We start from the raw sequence: 9,005 nt of genomic DNA, 5'->3' as shown, positions 1-9,005 counted from the left end.
CCACCATGCAGTCACCAGAGACTTATTTCACCGGCTGCACAATTAATGGAAACGTGCAGATAAATGTGTATAAAGAGTAAGTGCCTGGCGCACCATGTCTGCGTTACATAGCAACGGTGACAGCGGAGTCCTGAGGGAACTATTTTTGTTGGCGGAAGACAAATAAAATGCTTAAATTATCTATTTTGTCCTCATTTTTCAACATTTCTTAATCAGCCTTGCTTATTTAACTGTTGGACTGTTGTATAAAAGCAATATCACACTCGAGCTCGTGATGTTGTACTCGTATATCGTCACGGCTGATTGTCTTTGACCGAATCACAGACTGAATCACAGCCGTGACGATATACGAGTATAACATCACGAGCTCGAGTGTGATATTGCTTAAATGCTGGNTTAAATTATCTATTTTGTCCTCATTTTTCAACATTTCTTAATCAGCCTTGCTTATTTAACTGTTGGACTGTTGTATAAAAGCAATATCACACTCGAGCTCGTGATGTTGTACTCGTATATCGTCACGGCTGATTGTCTTTGACCGAATCACAGACTGAATCACAGCCGTGACGATATACGAGTATAACATCACGAGCTCGAGTGTGATATTGCTTAAATGCTGGTGTCTTTTAATTTCCACAACCTAAGTTTGTAATGCAGGGTTTATTTTATAAAGTATTGTTAAAGCTCATGCTGAGATGACCTCAATGGCATCACTATGACGTCTTCAGGGTTTTAATCAGACCTTAGATAGTGGCCATTTGAAACAGTTCTGTGATAGTGTGGGTAGGCACAGCAGTTTTTACACACAGTTACACTAATTTAAAGATTTGAAGAGTTCAAGTGATAACATTCTCGGAACCCATCGGCTGTGTTCGGCATCTGACTTCCGGCAGACTTCTGTTTATATATAAGTAAATATGCTGAACCATTGCGATGGAATCAGAGTTTACAGTGACGCCAATTATGTTCCGCCTCGTTAGTTCACCGCATGGACTGTTTAACCTGGCAACAACTGCAGCCGGCTCAAACGTGATTGGTCAATATCACGCGGACTACAAACAGCCTACAACTGGAAACCTGGGCTCTTCCGCTCTTCTTCCGGAGGCAAGATCTCCGGGGTTTGCCTACAGACTCTACATTCACTGAATGTAGAGTCTGTATATAGAGACTAAAGTGATAACAACCCTTTCATACAAATAGTCATGTTTTCCCAGCAGATATTTGGACTTGACCTAGTACCAAAAGCACAGGTGATACTAATGGCATTATCATAGTTCTGTTGTCATCAAGTGTTTCAGTAAGCCATGACAGTAAGTGTGTTTACTGTACATGTGTTTAGGTAACAGATTTCCAGTCGGCTTTCTCCAGTAAGCTGATTTCGTAAATGTAAATGTGAAACCTGCTTCCTGAAACCAGTGCAGGAGATTAGAGAAACCACATTTCCTCAAACACATTTCTCCTTGAGAAGGACGATTTCTTGGGCGTATGTACAGCCCAACACGAGGAGCGGAATGAAGCATGCATTTGAAAATATCACTGCACGCAATTGGATAACACTACGACCAATCAGAACAATACATGGAGTGATGTATCCAGAGCGCTACCAGCGGAGCTAACTGGTAGATTAGACTCTTGCCGTATCCGGTCGGCAAAACAGCAAAAACGTCCTTCTTGCAAAGGAAAGATTCGAGCGCCGTCTTCTGTTCCTCTTTTAGAGAAAAAGCCAAGTCTAACTCGTTCATTCTAGCGGCCAAAGCTGTTTCAAACAACTGGTGTTCATCCGTAGCCATCAATGTTTACTGACTGATTCTGGACTTCGTCGTCGCAGCGCTGTCGTCATCTGTTTAGCTCGCCTCTGGCCCACCTATATCAGATACACCGATGTGATTGGTGCAGCTTGGCTCCAACGGCATGGGTAATGAGCATCATTACTGATTGCCAGAGTGACTCGCTGAGCAAATTCAAACTGTGCTCTAGCAAGAACTCTGGATTTCCAGGGTAGTCATTTTGTGTCTCCTTGTAGTCATTCCATGTCTGTTTGTGGTTGTTTTGCCCCTTTTAGTTATTTTGTGTCTGTTTGCTTTCATTTGTGGTCTTTTTGTGTCTCTCTTTGGTCATTTAGAGTTTTTTGCTGGTTGGTAAGTGTTATTTTATGTCACATCGTGCAGGTGAAGATGAATACATATCTACATACCCTTTATTAGAATTATGACCCTTTGTTAAGTTTAACAATAGTTCATTTCTTAGCTAACAACAATTCATTTGTTGTTAAACAAATGAGTTAAACAATTTAATTCAGTTAAACAACATTTCATTTGTTAGCATTCAGAAACATCTGTTTACATCATACTAATATCAGTGTGATTTTTGAATAGCATTTTTGTCAGGGATGATAAATGAAAGCACTGAAAGTGAGCCGGACAGAACTTGTGTGTTGGACATGAGATGCATGCTGGGGCCTGCCAGGAAAGGGCTAATCCATAAGCTTGAGGCACTGTGAGCACAAATGCTCAACACATAAAAATCATGTGCACACAGTGTCTGTTGAGCCAGTCAATAAGTCCCAGTGAGGAAAACACAACTCGGTCCTTTCCTCTCCAACACTTGATCCACCCAAAGCTTCTGAAGGGATTAAGGCATATTAGCCTCTTGACAAACCCATCTCATCACCGTGGAAACACACTGTTTGGGTTTACATACATTTGACCCCTGCACCTGAGATCACACAGGAGGGGATTAGAGTGTTTGACCCCCCAAATCCACTCTGTACAATGTGAGGATCCACTTGATGGACAGAGATCAGATCTACGTCATCACACATCTGGATTATCAAACCACACATACAGTGCACCTGGTGTCACACACACAGGAACAGAATAGCTGGAGTTCATGTTTGTGTGTGTGGTCAGTTACAAGAGTCAGTTGAAAGGGATGAAGGATCAAATTGCTAAGAACTGCAGAGTAAATTTATTTTGAGTATATATATAATTAATATTTATTTTGTTCTTATTTACAGTAAAACAAAGATAAAATACATTTAGAGAAAGTTAGAAAATAAATCCTCAGGACAATTTATTTCCAACATTACTTATCAGTTCTAGTACCATTATAGTTTTTTTTCTATTATAACTGTAAATTAACTTTATTATTACCAATAGCGAATAAATGTTTATATGTATATATATTTTTTTAAATTATTATTATTATTTTAAAAATATTATGAATTCACATGCTAGAACATATGACTCTCAGAAATAGACGTAGCAGCTGAAACAAGGACAACTAGAATTACCACCTCCTGGTTGTATGCCTCTGCACACCGGTCAAGTTTCTCTCACAGTTTACATCCATGTCTGTGTAAACATAGATGCTTCACAAAGATCTTCCCCCTGGCAGAAGATCTATACAATCTACACAGTTTCAAGGTAGACACCCAAGATTAGTGTCACCAATTCACTATCTGACCAAATGTCTCCCCTTCTGTTCCTGACATATGATGTTGAATAATGGCCAGAAAAGTGATTTATGCAAAATATTATGATGTCACAGTGACCTTGACCTTTGAACTTTGAGCACCAAATTCTAATCAGTTTATTCTTCAGGCCCAATGTACATTTGTGCCAAATTTGAAGAAATTCCCATAAGGCATCCTGTAGATATTGCGTTTGCGAGAATGAGATAGATGCAAGGTCACTGTGACCTTCACCTTCTGATCAGTTCATTGTTGAGTCCAAGTAAAGTTTGTGCAAAATCTAAAGAGATTCCTGTAAGCTGTTCTTGAAATTTCATCTTCACAAGAATGAAACAGACAAAGTCACAGTGACCTTGACCTTTGACCTATCGCCACCAAAATCTAATGAGTTTGTCATTGAGTCAAGCAAACCTTTTGTGCCAAATTTGAAAAAAATTCCCGCAATGTGGTCTTGAGACATCGCACTTGTTAGAATGGGACAGACAAACGGACGCACAACCCAAAAGCATAATGCCTCTTGCTGGTGATAGCCGTAGCCGGAGGCATTATGCTTATGGGACAGACAAACGCACGCACAACCCAAAAGCATAATGCCTCCGGCTATGGCTATCACCAGCAAGAGGGCATAACAAAACTGAACAAAAGTAAAACCTAAACATTTAAGTGCTTTGTTCAGATAAATATAAATACCAACAACAACTACATTTGTTGAAGTGGGGCTATATGAGGTACTGATCTTTTACATAAAGTAGATGGCGGTCAGCGCGCTCCCTGATTTTAGAAGCAGATAAGACTAGCACCCCAAAAGCTCAGCAATGTATTTCTGTGGATTAGGGTTTTAAGCAAAATGGATTTTAGCCACGTAAAAAAGGCCTCCCTAAAAAAAATTAGCAGTCTAAGTGGATGCCTTAATGAGAATATTTCTCTGCTTTACCTTGCCATCACACAGCCCTTTCCTTTGGCACTACATTTTCTCAATCATAGGTTTTCTGTATTCTTATGCAAAAGCCCACCTGTGCCGTGCACTGTATTCAGCTGCAGGTCAGGTGTTCAGGTCAGAAAGTGCTGTTGCGCAATCCAACTGAAAAGAAACTTCACTTTTCTAAAGATTTCTAAGATGGTGTGTCCTTGTGTTTGTCCGGGTTGTTCAAACAATGACATGAAAACAGCTGTGGCTCATTTCACTGAAAATAAAGACATCAATACTCCACCTGCAACACTTAGGCCTTGTTCAGATTACCAGTCTGGACAGCAAAAAAACACATGAGATCTGAGTTTTCCAGATCTGATTCAAACCACATACGGAGGTGTGATGCTATTCCGATCGGATTTTTACAGGTCCATTTCAATCTGAACGTCTCGGCCGCTCAAATAGGATTTCCAAGTGTCTTCTGCGTCATTTGCAGCACGACACGAACAACAACGACGACGACCTAGATCTGGGGAGATGCTCGTTGCCTAGCGACGCCTGTGGAGTTACAAGTGCAAGTGGAATAGTCAAGCCACGGGTTAAAAGCATGGAGGAAAACAACAAACCGTGGACGGACGAGGAGATAAAGTGCCTGATAACTATCTGGGGGGATTCGTCAGTTCAGAAAAAATTAGAAGGTACATACAGAAATAAAGCCATATATCAGAACACGAGTATCTTGCTGAAATTCTTCGTGACAAACCCAGTGTGGATCCTAAATTTGTTCTGGACAGTGCAGCAGAGGAAGACCACAACATTCAGGAAAGCAACTGTCAGGAAGATGAGGAAGAAAGGCTGGATACTCCTGGGAATGGTAAGTTCATAATACTAACATGACTTTTCTTAACAGATTTAAAAAAAAAAAACAAAACTTGCAATGTTGAGTAGTAAAAGTATAAAACCCAACAGAATTTCTGCCATGATGTAGGCCTATAATGCCATGATGGAAAAAAGAGAGCTGGACTGGAGTTTTGATTTCACTCATTGATGACTCCACTAATCGCTCCTCTACCATTCCAGTGATGATGGCAGCACGAAAGGCGGCACAACTTAGCAGTCTTCTCTGTTTCTGTCGCTTCCTTGCAATTAGGACAAAGGTTGCGCCAGGGGGCCACATAACCATTTGGGACAGAAACATGCACAGTTTGCTGTTGCCATTGTTTGTTTTTCCTGGGCGTAGCCTGTTACCATGGAAATCAATGTGGATAAGACTACGTCAATATGGACACATGCAGATCGGATCTGATCACTTGCAATATGTAATGCAAACAGTCAGTCAGTAAGATCGGATTCTGATCAGATTTGCAAAAAAATCAGATTTGGCCTGCAGTCTGAACAAGGCTTTGGACAAATTGGTATTTGCAGTGAACATTTTTTCTCGAGGATTTTGTACAATCTCCGCCAAATAAGTGACACAGACACTTTCTGAAGAGCACTGCTGTACCCAACCAAAATGTCACCAAGACTTCAATAAGCCATGGTTCACAGCTGATTTGTTGAAGCTGCTGAGGAAAAAGAACAAACTGTATAAAAGATATGTCTTAAATCCTACTCCTCTTACTCATGGTGCTTATAAATCCTATAGAAATGAATATATTAATTCTATTAGATCTGCAAAAAAGAAATATTTTAGTTATGAATTAAACAGGTGTTCAAACAACATTAATCCATATGGAAAGTATTAAACCAGCTTCTTCAAAGAGAAAAAAATACCTCAGAATTACCTTCTCCTACATCTTTTCCCTGTCTTTAAAGACAGGAGTTGTGCCAGAGGATTTAAAAATTGCCAAAGTTATTCCCTTGTTTAAAATGGATGATCCATGATGTTTTAACAATTATAGGCCCATATCAATTTTGCCATGTTTTTCAAAAATACTTGAAAAAATTATCTACAACAGGATTCTTCTTCATTTAGATTTCAATACAATTCTTTACAATCATCAGTATGGTTTTCCAAAGAAATATTCCACTTATATGGCTCTGCTTCACCTGATTGACAAGGTTACATCTGCTCTCAAAAACAATGAATTTGTTTGTAGTATTTTCTTAGACTTCTCTAAAGCATTTGATACTGTAAATCACAATGTCTTATTGGCTAAGTTATATAAATATGGTTTTCAGAATGTTACTCATAAATGGTTGACAAATTATGTTTCTAACAAGTTTGTTTGTGTTAAGGGATGCTATGCTAACAGAGCTAAACTACACTGTGGGGTTCCGCAGGGATCCATTCTTGGACCAGTATTATTTCTTATTTATATAAATGATTTAGCAAATGTTTCAAATTCTCCTCTATCATGTTTGCAGATGACACAATCCTTGTTCTCTCACACTCAAACTTTAGTTCATTGATTGAAAATGCAAATGTTGGTTTAGATGCCTAGGTTGCATGGTTTAAAATAAATAAATTATCTCTAAACATTAAAAAATCTAATTTTATTATTTTTAGTGGCAGAAAATGCTATAATAAGGATTTATCTCGCATTACAATTGAGTCCATTGAGATGCCCCAGGTATCAACAACAAGATTCCTGGGAATTATCATTGATGAGGGTCTGAGCTGGAGAGAACAAATTGATTGTGTTAGTAGAAAAATAAATAAACCTATTGGTATAATAAGGAAGGTTAGCCATCTTATCACTAGAAATTGTCTTCTTACTCTCAGTTTAGGACTTACTTCATAGCAAATTCACTTGTTCATTCATATACTACACGTCAGTCATCAGCTCTCCATCCTCCAAAATGTCTCACTTGCAGAAGCCAATTTTCTATTAGATTTAGAGGCACAAAATTATGGAGTAGTTTTTCCCACATTGCAAGTAATTGTTCATCAGCAACATGTTTCAAAATACATCTAAGAGAACATTTAATTAAAGCTTTGTAGCAAAACATGTAGCCCACTTGAAAGCTTTCTGTATCTCATTTCCAGTTTTTTTATCTTTATTGTAATTTTTATGCTTTGTATTTTATTTATGTATCCTTTTGACACTGTTATTTTAATTGTATTCGGTGGAGGCTTCAAATAAGCCAGTCGGCTTTTTGCCTCTTCCTGCACTGTATTTTCTATAGTATATTTTATTTTTATGTTGTATTTTATATATTTTTTGTGCAAAAATAAAAAACCTAAAACCTAAACCATCAGGTAAAATTATGCTAAATACCTACAAATAAATGAACCCACTTACCAAACAATCAGTAAATGTGAAGCATTGTGACATCTTCGGATTCAGAAAGATCCTGAGGTTGTGTTGTAACCACTTAGCTCTCTGGGTCTGTGAGCATGTGTTTAGAGTTTACACAGTTTCAGTTTTGTAACCCCAATTAATTGCTTAGCTTCAATAGTTGATCATGATTAATTGCATGTTTAAAATTCAATTTTTTATAGTTTTGAACTCCATATAACCAAGGTAAAGCAACTCTTACTAGAGTGTCCTGACCGGGGATTAAACAAATGCAGAAAGAAGAAAGAAACCACCATCACAGACTGACGTTATAATCAACCTCTGTAAACTAAGTGCAATGCATGGCATGTATTTGTATGACAGGAGACTTCCTGCTGCTGTCACATTCCATGCACTGTCCACGACAGTTGTCACCTTCTTTGCAATGTCCCGTTGCTCTGTAACTTCAGAAGTGCTGGACAAATGTTTCTGCATAGTGTTGTTCTTCCTTTGTGTGTCAAACACTTAAAGCAAAATATTGCAATGTCCAATCAGTGCAGTCAGTGTTACCACAGAAGTTTCCCCTCTGTCTTTCTTTTTTGGCCTGTTCGGCCTTCCTCTGCAGTAGTTCTTCTTCTCTATATTCTGGTTCACAAAGGTCACCTTTTGTCTCCACAGTGAACTACATTACATCGTTGCTGTCATAATCATTCCGTTTTATTATTGTCTTATAGATGTTCTCTCTTCTAAACTGCTAAAAGTCTGACCGAACAGTTGATCTGCAGCTTAACAGTGCACAGCTCAGCTGCACCTATGCGGACTAAGTACAGAAGTTACATTGGTGAAAATATGTAATGCCAAAGGAAAGGGCTGTCAAGGCGAAGATACTGTCAGTACTCTCAGTATGGCATCCACTTGAACTGATATAGATTTTTTTAGGCAGGCCTTTTTTTCAAGTTGCTAAAATGTGTTTTGCTGAAAACCCCCACCTACAGCAATGCACTGCTGAGCTTCTGGGATGCTAGTCCCTTCTGATTCTCCAAACACGGAGCGTGCCGACCACTACCTACTGCATGTAACACACTGGGCTCTAGTTTCCCGGCGCAGCGCAGGGTGGCAAACCCCGCGCAGAGCTAGTTTCGAGCAGCGCAACCCGAGGCGCGCTCAGTTTGGTAGTTTGGCAGACTGAGGCGCGCTGAGATGGGTGTGGTGGCGCAGCAGGGGGAGGTGTCAACAGATCCAGCTTGGCACAGTGACAGTTTTGTGCCAAAAGGCTTCGCCGAAGGTGCGCTAAAAGCTCGCCAGCTGAAACCAGGTCTACTGTCAGCGCAGGCGGAGCGCAGCCGGTGTAAGCCGAAGTTTGGCTGGCCGGCGGACAGTGCACACACGTCACCAAAACCTC

This window comes from Epinephelus moara, chromosome 19 (assembly GCF_006386435.1).
Source record: "Epinephelus moara isolate mb chromosome 19, YSFRI_EMoa_1.0, whole genome shotgun sequence".
Taxonomy (NCBI): domain Eukaryota; kingdom Metazoa; phylum Chordata; class Actinopteri; order Perciformes; family Serranidae; genus Epinephelus; species Epinephelus moara.
The sequence above is the reverse complement of the archived record's forward strand: the minus strand, read 5'-3'. Positions refer to the sequence as shown.